We start from the raw sequence: 13,906 nt of genomic DNA, 5'->3' as shown, positions 1-13,906 counted from the left end.
CTCATCATCCCACCCAAGCACATAAAGGTTCCAATAATGACAAGAAAACTAAAACCCTTAATCTCTTCCTCCTTCTCTTTGCTGCCCATCCTATCCCTACCAGGGCTGGAAGTCTGCAGGAGCAGAGATGGCAGTGTTTTGTGGCAGTCTGTCACTTTCTGCTAATCTTCCAGTGCTGAAAATCATTTTAAATCCATTCCTGTCTTTTTGCATTTGCATAACTGTCTAGAAAGAAAACTCTAAAAAGGCAGAGCCTGATTTAGTGTGAATGAACATGTCATAAAACATTTCCAACTCTGCAGCACTTATGTAAATCTTTCATGATTTAAAAGTTGCCAAGTTACCAATACTGTGAGTATTATGAAGTACTGGCCTTCATGCTCAGTGTATACAAAGAGACGATTTCAAGTTAGGCTTCCCTTCGCAGAAGCAATGTTTGTTTCCCCCAGAAAATAAAAATGTTATACATGGAAATTATTTGCATTCATCTTCAGTGCCAAAATACATTTTGGGAAGGTTGAAAAATGTGCTGACCGTTTTGGTGAAGAACAAGGATGTTTATCATGGCATTTTTCTGTTTGGAAGGAAGTTAAGGTAAAAAATGTTTTCTTTTGGTACATTTAGAACAATTTTAAAGCACACCTACATCTTCCTCTCCTGAGCACCCATGTGGGCCCACAGGGCTGCTCTAACCCCTGTGGGCTGCCCAGTCCCAGCCTGAGGTCAACATCTGCCACCAGCCATTGCAAGAAGGACCTGAAGCTCTTTTGAACAGAAGACGTCAAAGGAAATCTGTCCACAAGCTGCAGTGCAACATCTGTGAACCCCAGCTTGGCCTCCCCTGTGTGCCAGGCTCACAACCCCGCTGAAGTGCTGCACGGTGTGGAGGAGCACCGCGCTGCAAAGAAACCTGGCAGCAGGAAGGAGCTGGAAGTGGTCACATCGCCAGAGGAGCCCCCTGCATGGATCTGCAGCTCCTATGCACCCAGCAACCTTCACCCTGCAGCAGACCACAACACAGCCCAGTAGATATTGAAGTACTGGCACCAAGAGCTGTGACTACTGCAAAACACAACTATGCCTCAAACAGAGGCACCCACCCATGTTGGACATCACACACTGGGGCCATGCAGGCACTACACAAGGTGAACAAGGGGATGTGCCTTACCTCACTCCCCAGAACAAAGCCATCTCTGCCCCCAAAAGCAAATAAAAGGGTGTTGACAAAGGAGCTCCCTTCCCACCCTTAGGCCAGGAGCAGCCCTTCCCCTAAAACAAGAGCCTTAGTCTTCTCCTCACAAATAGGGTGGCTCAATATGCTTTCCCCCACCCCATCACTGCCTGCGCTTTTTTTCACTTTTCCAAGAACACACCTTTTTCCCAGGCATCCCTCACCTCAGAAGCTTGCCGCAGGATTTATTTATAAGAACGATTCTTTTCCCTCAAATCAGCAGAACACCTCTGGCAGAGAAGCTGGGAGATCTCAGAGACTGATTTCCCAGGGAGATTTCCCACAGCAAGAACTACCTCTGCTCCTGAATAGAAGATGATCGCAGTCTCTAAAGTTTCTCTCAGCACTTGAAGCATGAGTGATAACAGACAGCTTTGCTTCACATGCCAGTGCAGCAATATCAGGGAAATCGCCGTAGTCCCCTGTAAGAGAAAAATGCAAACTGCCAGCACAGTTTGTTTCCTTTAGCTCCCGAACGCTGTCAGTGTAGGTCCATCAAACCCTATTACCAGCTCCTAACGCAACCAACGGTACAGCCTCAGCATCCCCGCTCCTTGCGCAACGTGCATTAGGATGTGCAGAATCTCTGCTTTATGCCTCTGAAGATTTATTAGAGAGACAAGGTTTCCAGAAGGAAGCAGCACCTAGTATTTAATCAACTGGATGCAGCTGAAAGTGTAATGAGTACACTCACAGGCCCAGAAGCTTCTTTTCAAGTGTGACACAGGCTGAAAACCTCAAGCTAAGCACAGATTAGGAACAATTGCTCCAGGTTTAAGTTAATTATATAAACCAATTAGGCAATCTAAGGGGAAAATGCACCTGTAACAGAGTACAGAAATGACGAGCACCTTTTCTGCAGTACCAGGAAAGGCAAGAAGTTAGCATACATGATGCTGAAAGAGCTCACAGTGGGGGGAAAAAAACTGTCTTGAAGTCAGTATCTCACTTGAATTTAGGACGTTTTATATTCAGAGCTATAAATTTTTACCTCTCCGGATGCCTTTAGAAGGTTTTATAGCTCTACTTTGAAGAATAAGCTGCAAGTTCAAGTGTTTGTCTTTCTCCTGTAGGTATTCCCACTGGACTGGGGTCATCAGGAGGTTTACTTCAGCTCCTATCACACCATATTCCAGCACTGCACTGAACGAAGTCTATCACCAACCCCTGGGAACAACAGGAACCCAGCTGGCCACACCATGGTGCCGGAGCACAGAGCGGGGGGCTCCTTGCCCCTTCCAGCACCCCCTGTCTGTGGGCATAAGTGCTCAGCTGGGAATAGCCATGAGTTCGTTTCCTACATGAACACTTGCCTCAAATCAGTGCCGTTTAAATATAACCTGCAATGCATTTGTTCCACCTGCTGTCAATCTCAGAAAGTTCTGTGAAATTCTCCAGAGATTCCTCTTTAATAAGTTTATTGACTTTATGCCAGAAGCACACCAAAAACAGAGAACGGGGTCTATTTAAGTGAGACAGATTTCACGGCAGAGCAGCTAAAAATAAAACCCAGAATATGAAACAAAAATGTTTTCAGCGTAAAGGAGCAGGCTCACCGTAAACATTTTTGAAGGAAGATCCTCTTCACAGCCAGCACTCCTCCTGTCACCCAGGCAGCACGGAGCGGGCTGCGGTTCAGCCCTACGAGGGATGCTCTGCTCCTTATGAGCAATGCAGAGTACTCCGTGAATGTAGTCAGCAGCAGCAGCTGCTCCTTTTACTCCAACAACATCTACTCCCTGGATAGACCATGGATACCCTACCCCTGAAGTGCAGGGCTGTCTCGTAGAGAAGCCATCCTTATGCTTTTTGACAGCATTGCATTACTCACTTTAAAAACAAGGAGGTTGATGCAACATGTAGGCAACCGCTTCTGCATGCACAGCCAGGACTTTGTTTCCCCCACCAACCCAACAGGGGATGCATTACTTACGCACATTTCCTACAGCATCACAGCAAACCATGTCCTGCTGCCCAATAAAATGGGAGCTCCACAAATGAGCAACCTGCTAGGATCCTGTTCTCCCATTCAGGTGCTGTTTCTCAGAATTAACGACATCGCATCTTAGGGCCAAACAGCACAGCAGTTACCAGCAGGGACAGAGAGACAGGCAGGAGCACAGCAAGAGCAAACAGTCACTTAATCTTTGTTTCGTTGGTAACCCTGGGTTAAAAAGACAACAAATATCAGGTTCATGCAGGCAAAGGCAGCCTCAGGCATGTGCCACCTGCGTCCCCAGCACACCTGTGCTTCTAAGCACATGGCAGCACTGTTAGTGCTCTCTGCATGCTCACCCCATCCCCTCACACCAACGGGATCCAGGCTGAGCCCATCCAGCTGGGGGCAGGTAGGACAGACAGACTGCACTGCCCTGAGGAGGTGCCAGCAATCCTCCACGGCCTCTGGCTTGTCACTGACTGGAAAACACAGAGGTTTAGACATCGGGTTCAACAGCACAGGCTCAGCATTTCCCTCTCCTTTCCGAGAAGGAATCGGTGCACCCCTTCTGGTGCAATGGAGAAAAAAATGCAAAAGAATTCAGTAGAACTGTGAAAGGACAGATGCTAACAACTCATTTTCTTTTGCAGCTCGCAAAAGCCAGTGCAAGATCAGCAATTATATGTGCTGGCTTCAAGACAGCCGAGCACTGCACCGAGCTGGCCCCACAGCACTCTTCCCTCCTCTCAGAGGCAGTGGGTGGCAAAGCTGAGCACCCCGAGTACCTGATCCCAGCCCGCTGGGCCTCCAAAGCTCCACAGATGCTTTTCCAGGTCTCTCCCTGCCCTCATCTCGTCCAGACTCCAGCTGCTGTCAGCTCTCTTCCTCCAGCATTCCCTCGCTGCTGCCCCCACCGCCACATTTGCTCCCCCCCAGACACCTTGCAGCCACCCCAATAACCACTGGCACTTCCCAGCTCCCAAACATCCCCATTTTCACCTCAAAATCTCTTTTGCAACCATGATAAGTTTAGCTTTGCTGCCCAAAAAATCTTAAGTGGACAAAACCAGATTTCCTGAGGCAGGGAAGAAAGCTTGAGCTGACTCTAAGCATCCTATCAGATATTGTATCATATACCATCGGATTGCCAAAACAGGAGCGAGCTGGGTTTTGGATACCCACAGATATGAATTAGTATGGTACTGGTGTGTGTTACAACGATGCAGCTTCATACACAGAATTTGCCAAAGGTTTGAGTTACCTGCCTTGACTGAGAACCGCAAAGGAGAAAAAAATGAAGCCTGCTTCCAGCCAAAGGGCAATAACCCACGGCTGTACTTTCAGAACAGGGCAATTTCCCGTTATATCACATTACTGTGGCTGCATGCTGAGACATGTCACGTTATATTAAAAACAACAAAACCTGCAATCTGTTTCCAGACCAGACATCAATAAAAACAACCGTAACAATCAGCACTCTGGGTACCTGTGAGAAAATTGATAATTTAGTACCTCCAAAGAGCTCTTTCCATTAGAAAGACACCAGTAAAAACAAAACCAAACGGAATCTTCCAAACGTGCTCACTTCAGAGCTTTATGCAGCACACAGGGACGAGAAAAACCAAATGGATCTGGAAACGGGGCTGCCCCCTTGTGCCCTGTAATGGGGAGGACAGGCAAAGGGAATTGGGTCTGCAGTGACAAAGGCACCTAGAAAACTAGCCCAGGTTCGGACACAGCTTTACCCACGCCTAAACACAAGGGAAGACGACACTTGTTCTTCGGCTGGATTAGTTCCCAAATCAGAAATTAAGTTTCCCGCTCAGCAACTCACTGTTTTGTGGCCCGTTTGCTGCTTCACTCACTGCAGACACCTCCAGTGGAGCTACCTGGATGCCAGCTGCCTTCCAGCAAAGAGCTGTAACGGACCAACACAGCCACGTGCAGAGGTGCAATATGGCACTAGTGCCTGGAGAGGAAAAAAAAGAAAAAACAACTTTAATCCCAAGCCACACTGGTGAATGATGCTGTGGACAGTCTCCTGCCTACTGGCACCTACCTCAAGAGGACAAGAACACAGAGACAGAGGACGCCCATCCAATTTGCTGCTGTGTGAGGTATGATCTACAGCCTACTTGAATTAGTACAGTTCTTTGGAAGAAATATAACCAAAAAGCAATGACGGTGATGCTGGTTGCCATCTCCTGCCAACTGGCCTTCCCATCCCAAAACTTAACCTTACCCCTTTCAAAGAAGGGCAGCTGAAAACACTGGGACTTTTCACACCCTTAGCATGCTCCAGGAGGTGCCTCATAAGTCTTTGATACGCAGCACTGGTAAAGTTCAATATCTAGTTGTAGAAGTGTTTCTGCAAGGCAAGCTAACCACGCCTCCACACTCTGCTCTCTTCGCATGACATTGCGAGGGGAGAGCTGAAACCCAGACCACGAACAAGAAGTTATCCCCAGTAAGGTGAGGGAAGGTTTCCCTCCAGCGCCCTTAGCTCCGATACCTTGAGGAAAGCAGCCTCCTGCTGCAAGCACAAGCTCTCCTCCAAACCCTTGGGCTCGAGGCTCACCGACTCAGCCCTTTCAATGACTAGCACATGAGCTACACCGAGATAACACCGGGGTAGCCAAAACCCAGCTCGCCTCCCTCTGGAGCAGGTACCTGTGGTCAGGAAGGGTTGCTCCTTTGGCTAATGGCTCGCCAAGTCCTGTTGGAGCAACTAATCCAAGGCCACATTTGTGCTAATAGCCCTAACCCCGGACACAGGTTTAATTTGTTTAATGTTAAATTTAGGGCTTCGGGGGCCTCTATAATGAATTTCATTAAACAGAAAAATTCTATGATGTAGTATTTTATGATTAATTAACTGTGCATAAAAATGGTAATTATAATTATGCTCATAATTCCACACTCTCGTGTCATTATCATAATAATTGATCAAAATGTTTTACCCCACAAGCATTTTTAAAACTGCAGCGCAAGAGCAAAACCTCTCAAGCCCACACTAAACACAGCTCTCGCAGGCAATCCCCAGATACCGTCTCTTCATCCCAGGACTTCTAACACAGCAGCCTTTTGAACAGCCATGACAACTTCACCAAAAAAAGCTGTTTGTTATGACGGGTAGGGAGAAAGGGAGATGAAAGTCCATTTGTAGATGGAAAAAGCCTGCTTCTGATCAGGACGCAGTCGAGGAACAGACTGCAGTTTCACTTTGAAAATGGCCAGGTGCCCTACTTTTCTGCTTTCTGTGCGTGGCTTCTGATCACAGGCTGCATCAAAAGCACCTATTGCCTGGTTTTGAAGATAATGGAGATTAGACGAGGGAGATCAAACAGATTAGATAGGCAGCTGAATAATTATCCCCCTACCTTTAGGGTTGCATCACATCACAGCCAGGGATTGGAAAAATGCTTTGAAAAAGAGGTGGAAAAGTATTACTGACCTAAACTGCCATAGCTGTAGCCCAGGAATAGAGGGATTAGACAACTGCCTGTAGCAGCCAGAACCCAAATCTCCCCATTTCAGCTATCTGCTCCAAGCCACATAAGAGATAGTGTTCTTGAATGGCTCAGCTGTCTCTGCTTTGGTCTTTACTCTCCTCAACAATACTTCTTGAGGAGTTCTGATCATGCCAGCCTTTGCCAGTGTCATTCCTTACCTCTGCTGCCATCTCTACTGCCTTCTTACCTCTGCTGCCATCTCTACTGCCTTTCTGGATGATTTTGCTTAGAAAACAATAATATTCTCCAGCATCTTTCCCATGGCTACAGTGGCATGGGTCAACCATTCCCTAATTTCTACCAGAACTCTGGTCACACAAATGGGGGACGTTGTATTCACTGGCTTTAATAATCCACAACAGGCATCAGCCTTCTGGAATACCCCAAACATGGCCAGAAAATAGGACGTTTTCACGTCCCGGCAGCCACAGCTTGTTAGGGCCACACAGAGCTTTAACTGCGCGTTTTGCAGCCAGTGTGATTGTCACTTCAGCAAATCCCTTGCTGCAGAGACAGCAAAGCAAGTTTTGAAAGCCTGCAAGTACCAGCAAAACCTAGAGTCTTCCAAAACTGACATCACAGAGCACATTTCTTTTTTCCTCCTCACCATGTCTAGTTTGCTTTTCTACATTCCTCTCCCTTCAAGAATCTGCTTTTCCTCTGTGAGAGCTTTTTACCTCTGATCATTCCCACAGCCAGCTGTGCCAGCCTCCTGGTTTCTTCATCTCCCTGCGTCTTTCCGCTTCTCCAAGCAGTCTTTTAGGATTACCCAAACATCCTGAGAGCTCAGCGTGACAGGGATGCTCTCCATCACGCCGGTCACTCTTGCAACACCCCTCCAGATCACACGCACTGCTCCCTCTCCCGCTGGCTTCCAGCAGGCTCTCAGGTCACTGTACGATGCTGCGGCTGTCCCCAGAGCACGGCTGCCTGCCCCACAGAGAGCATCGGTGTCGGTGTGGCAATCCTTCTTGCTGCCTTCAACGGGTGGATGAGGTTTTTGGGGTAGGTACAGCCCTGGGATCCCTGTGGAGAGATTGTTGATGATGTCAGCACAGAAAAGGCTTCTTCGTGTTCCCCCACCAGCCACACTCGTCATCCTCCCTCATCCCCAGCACAGAGGCCAAGGCACGGGGTCCGTTTGTGTCACCTCTTGGCACGGGAAAGGAGCAAGTCCCCTTCCCAATGCTAAGGTGATTGAGGGACCCCCCGGCAGGCTCTGACTGTCTGTGGAGAGGACCAATTTATTTCTTACCTTCAGTTCAGCTCGAACAGGGAACTGTTAACCACCTCTGTAGAACAGAGGCTCAGACACACACCACCGCCCATGCTCACCGTGCCATGATCCACGCAGAGTTTTGGTGAAGTGCTTTTCAGGAGTGAGCGAGCTCACGGTCCTGGATATCGGACTCAAAGAGGAGCCTGTTTTTCAGCGAGTGGATGGGTTACTGCAAGCCCTCACCACCAGCAGATTTATCAGTTCTTCTCGTATCAACTTCTTCCTGTACTTCTGACCTTAACTTCCCCCAGTGCAGTGTTCATCTTTTCAAAAATAGCTCCTAGACGCTTATGTGAGCATCCCAGTTAATTCCAGTTAATTAGTTCCTTCCATCTACACTGAGCACTCACAAAAATCAGCTTTCCCCACTGAGGATACCCTTGGTAAATGGATGAAAACAACTCCCACCAGCAATGTTTTCAGTCAGCCTTAAAAGATGGAGCAGCAAGATGCGCCTGGGGAACTGGGGGACTGTGTCTGCACTGCTGCAACGTTGTGAGGCTTCCTGCAATTCCAGGCGGTGTCAACTCAGCACTAAGAAGGCCACTTCAACTGCCACCTAGCCTGGCACAGCCCCTCTGACCCTTCCACCTCTGCCCCAGCTGCCTCTCGGGGACCTGCACGAGGCAGTGGATCAACAAGCAAATCTTGCTGCCCTAGAGCACATCTGGATACTTTCCAGAACTAAAATATCTTCAAATGCATGGGGACTGCAGCAGAAAGCCAGTGCACCTACCCGGCCCAGACTTCCTTATCCCTGCAGAGCAATAACCTGGCTTGCACTAACAGTTTTCTCCGCAGAGAACCAAGCGGGATGGCTGGCTGTAAAGCAACAGCAACAACTTCGATCTCAGCTCATCCAGTGCTTCCCAGTTACAACTTGGGTGACGCAGGTGCACAGGAACTCACAGGACAGCTGACAACGGTCTCCTGCCCAACACAGTTTGGCAGCAATGGCCATAAAGCCCTCGGATATTTGGATGAATAAGGAAGCAGCTGGGCAGCAAGAGCTGCCCCTGAGCTGCCAGCCAGGACAGGACACCCTCTCCTTCCCTTCCACACAGGAGAGACTCAAGGACTTACCCAGAGCTCCACTGCTCCACCCCAGAACAATTCCCTCTAGGTGTCTGAGGCCTTGTTATCCCTACGAAGCTTCGTGAAGCAAACACCTGTGGTGGGCTGCATGGGACAAGACATTAATCACTCACTAGGAGGAACAGGAATACCTGTCAAGTGCATTGCAAGGGACTAGGGCATGCTGAGATGATCAGTCAGTAGCAGCAGCACACGCTGGAGCTGTGCTCCACACGCGCTTCTGGCTATTGCAAACCTCCAAGAGCCGTCAGATTTCAAGAACCGCGCTGCAAACTGATCCCAGCCTCCATTCAAGAACATTCAGCAATTTGCTAATATTTTATTTGGCAAAGCTCCCTGCTCTGCATGCTCACTACAAGTTCTGAAGTGTGAAATATAGAAGTATACTTAAAAAATACAGTTAATACAGAAATATGGGGCAGTTGAATAGGACTGAAGATTGAATAGGACTGAAGAACAACCAGTATCAAGCTGAAGAGAGCAGTTTCACTCCAGTAAACATGGGCTAGAATAGATTTCTGCTTGCATAACAGGAGAGAAATCCAACTTGCAGATCTTCATAATGCTCATACATCCACCGCACAGCCAAAAAGGAGCAAAGACCTTCTACTGGCTGTTTTAATCACTAAAGACTTCTTGGTTCCCAAAGACTTGCTCAGGGCACACCTAGTGTTACCACAACTTTGGCAGGACTGAACAGTCCCACATATCCCCAAGCAATGCACAAGTGGAGAAAGCTGCAGCATCTTTTCCCTCTTTCCTGAGCTGCCCTTGTCAAGCCCAAAGCCCAGAGTCAGAACTCTATCCAGGGATCTCAGAAAAATGGGTTTGTTTCCTGGAAAAAAACGAAGTTTGCCTCTTCCACATCACCACTTGACCATCACATGCGCAAGGTCTTCCTGGGGCTGGACTTCTCCCCAGTCTTTTAGAGCTGCTGAACCCTTTCAGCATCACCTAATTCGTCTGGAAGCCTTATGCCAAGCGTCCAACCCAGTGTTTTGGGTGGCCGTTTGGGCAGGAGGAGACACTCACTCTAGTTTCTATACCAATAAACATCGAAGAAATTAACACTGATCAAGTTTAAACAATTCTTTCTGCCAGTGGTTCATTCAAGGCACTGAATTCCTCAGGATAACAGGACTGGGAAAGGAGGAATGGGCCCTTCTGCACATCGAGTCACTGCCCGTGAAGGGCAAAGCTGTCTCCTACATATTCTGGGCACCAAGATGAGCACAAGGGAGGGAAGGCACTCAGACAACCCAGAGCATCTCTGGCAGATAAATGTTAATCCAAGTTATTGGACTCCTGGTAATGCTCAGCCTGTCTGCAGTTGACAGGTCTAATTTCTGTTAATGTCTCACAGCCATAGCTCTGGAGGGTATTTAAGGAACTAGGAGCTGAAAGCCAACCCTCCTCCAACACAGAGCTAATTTTAGACATGAGAAGCCGTAAGTGAGGTGCCCGACACAGATGGAAGATGCCCCAGAAGCTCGGTGAGGTACCAGACGGGAGGGAGGGGCCAGAGGCTGCACATCAAGACCAACGCACACAGCGTCCTCAGCAGGCTTCGGTGGATGTTTGTAGGACAGACCCTACACACAGCTATCCTGCACTGCGTATGGACTCAATACCATCACCTTGAGCTTCTCTCACCCCTGACACCAACCTGACACAATGACTGTGCTCAGAGCCGGCAATTCCTCGTGCCTGCACGGTTCTTGGCACAGCCGCTGCTGGCCTGGAAGGGGCACCAGCAGGCAGGTGACTTCTGCACACGTGTGTGGGACATCACGAGCTGTAGCCTTACTCAGGCTCAAACAAAAACACGTTTGTCCTTCAAAATGAGAAGGCCACACACTTCCGCGCAGTCTATTCCAATTAAACAGCAACATGCTCAGAGGCTGTGGAGGAAGTCGTGTTGTAAGTCTGGATTTTGCATTGTAAGGGATCTCAGCCTCCTTATTCTGATAAAAACCGTCCGCTACCTTTCCTTTTTAAAGGCACCCTCAAAATGTAAACTAAAATATATCCATCTACAACACAAAACACTAGGAAGGGGAAGGGATTCCCTAATTTCAGGGAAGCTTCTGAAATACCTTCTCTACCTTCCTCACTCCTGAAGGCACAAGAAACGCAGATGAAACAATGCATGTTGTTTGTCGAAGTCTGTTTTGTTGGCTGCCCCATTCAGCTACACAGAGGGGTGCAATAGGGCCATACAATTGACATATAGCTTGGCACCCAGCTGTAGGCATCCTGCAGCAAGGGAAGGTGCAACCATTTCTCATCAAGATACAGAAGACGCCCTACTTCAGACTCGCTCCATCCATACAGAACTCTGTACCAGCTCTTTTTGGACATACAGTAGGTATACAGTTACATGACCTGGAAAAAAAAAATCCTCCTTGTTGCCCAAACCACCATGAATACTACTTATAACCTCCTTGAGATGAACAGAGCCCTTGCTTCAAGGGCATTAGGTCTGAAAGCCATCCTGGACCACAGCCACAAACTGTCCAGGACTTCACATCCCCTGAGAAGCTGAAAACAAATGAAGAAACCTCAAACATGCCTTTTTTTTTTTTGCTTTGGGTTACTCACACAGATCTGTGCATTAAGTCAAGTCCCATCTAACACATGCACACTCATCACTGCTGCTGCATTCATCCAGCTGCCAGCATTTCAAGCCATGGAAAAGATGATAAACCTCAGTCAAGCCTTGATCACATTACAGTTTAATTGGCTTGATTTGGTTTACTTTTGGAAATTTTTGATTACTTTCACTAAGAGAACATTAAGCAGGGGCCAGATCAATCCTTAGCCCTGGTATTACTCAGAGAGGTAGCACAGGATGACGGTTTGCAGGCTGCGAGAGCATCTCTGCTCAGAGCAGGCACCAATGCCAGATGCTGGTGCTCCCAGGGGATGTGAGGGAGCGGATGACTGGGTTTGTGTAATCACTGTGGGTTTGATTCTGTTCAAAAGGGATTTATGTATATCCTTCAGTTAATGTACTCCTTAAATGGGCAGAGGCTTGATAGCTGGGCAACAGCACCATCTCTGCTGGTAACCAAAATCAAACACTAGATATTTGTTTGAGAAGTGCTTGAACTTTAAGAAACCTCTGAGAGATTTTGGCTGCATCATTAAGCAGCAGGACACTGCCTCTGCTTCTGCCTTGCATACAGGAGAGCTGGCCAGGGGAGACCATCAGAGAGGACCTCAGCAACTCAGGTCCGTGTGTCCCAGATCAAAGGAAGTGCCATATTTCAGTTGAATACCTGTTTGGGTTCCCAACAAGATATTGAGATGCCCTGAAGTCTTACCTCCACCTCATTTTAGCTATAAGCCTCCACAAGCGTTTCTTTTGCTTTTCAGTACAAAGCAAAGCCTCAACAACCTCATAACATCACTGATAGAGAAAAACAATATGCATTTAAAACTGAGTGATTTGGGCATAAGAACAAGTGGTCTGAAAGCGCCTGTAAATATAGTTAATCTGGAAATTAAAGTTTTTAGCCATCAAAGCAGAGATGCTGCAACAGCCTCCCTGAAGAGCAGTAGAGTCTAAACCTACAGTCCGATGTTTTTCTGAAAGGGATTATGTGCCAGTCTCCTTGGCAGAGCTACTGGAGTCAGTGACCCAGAATAGATGGATGTTCCCATGACTTCCCTTCAAATCTCTCCCAGGTTCCCAACAACCCCAGGCCCAGTAACTGCGCTAAGGCTGCCATCAGCCCTACACAGTACATATAGATAGATGTACACCTTATATCCAAGCAGAAACCACATCCAGTATTACCATCCACTTTTCCGGTGCCTAAAGGGGGATATATCTCAGCTGTAGCTACTTTTTCCCCCACTATGTACTGAGGGAGCACTGGGAACTCAGCCCATGTGTGCACTCTAAACTGCAACCTCCTCTACAGCCAAGAGTCCACTGCTAGTATCCAAACGTTTTGGGACATTTCTGTTCTCCCCAAGGAGTCTGCAGGTCATAGGCCTGCAAATGTTAAATGCAACTAGTCGTTTTCATGGGAAGTGCAGAAATCCTGAGGCAGGTGTTAAAAACTTTGGATCCGTGATTAAGCGAATAGGGTTGTGCGATGTATTTTTGTTAGTCTAGAAAACAGGAGCTTTCCTCCAAAATCTATTTGCATAGTGTCTTCTATGATTCACTTCCAAATGTCTTTAATATGAGCTAAAAGAAGTTATTTGAACACTCCCTAAAATCACAAAGGCTGTGCAGAAGGGCACAGTGGGCACCTACTTGGAAATAATTATGCCTCTACAATATTCTTCTTTCTCACCAAGCTGTCAAAGGAGTAAAAACATGCACTTACAGAACTCAAAGGCATGGGAAAACATCACCCACCACCTCACAGTGGTGTTCAGCTGGGTCAGGTCATGCACAGCAAATCACTCCATGCTTCTTAAGTGTCCTTGAAGGAAAGGGCACACAAAACAAGATCAGGCTCATCAAGATCTTCTGTCCGACCTGGAATCCAAAACTGGTAGGAAAAGCTTATTCCGTTTCCTTGAGGGCAACTGTTCTCATAGCATGATCACCAGCTATTTCCCCAAGAAGGAAATGTATTTTAAATAATGCATTATTTGAAGTAGACAACTGAAAGCTTCCCTGCTCTTTTCCTTCCTGCAGTGCTCCAGAGGAAAGGAGCATGCATTTAAGGGGGTGACGGACCTGAGAGCCCCCCATCTGCAGACTGCAAGAGCAGCAGACCCTGGACCTTCCCCTCCTGCACAGCAGTAACAGGAGCTGGACTTTTTCTGTTCCTCCCTCTCAAGTGAAGAGCCAGAATCACTTCCCCCTTCAGAGCCTGCCTTAGCTG

The 13,906-nt window shown here is 47.7% G+C and overlaps 1 long non-coding RNA gene across 1 annotated transcript in view; it reads right to left on the bottom strand.

The window, feature by feature from the left end:
* The window catches only part of LOC106046968 (uncharacterized), a 278,491-nt gene that overhangs the window by 248,359 nt on the left and 16,226 nt on the right, over positions 1-13,906 (bottom strand). Inside the window, exons 2-3 of the long non-coding RNA XR_010832089.1 lie at positions 7,360-7,708; positions 5,005-5,139 (exon numbers count right to left, since the gene is read on the bottom strand). This is a non-coding gene — a long non-coding RNA (uncharacterized lncRNA). The remainder of the gene's footprint in view (positions 1-5,004; positions 5,140-7,359; positions 7,709-13,906) is intronic.

This window comes from Anser cygnoides, chromosome 5 (genome assembly GCF_040182565.1).
Source record: "Anser cygnoides isolate HZ-2024a breed goose chromosome 5, Taihu_goose_T2T_genome, whole genome shotgun sequence".
Classification (NCBI taxonomy): Eukaryota; Metazoa; Chordata; class Aves; order Anseriformes; family Anatidae; genus Anser; species Anser cygnoides.
The sequence above is the reverse complement of the archived record's forward strand: the minus strand, read 5'-3'. Positions and strand labels throughout refer to the sequence as shown.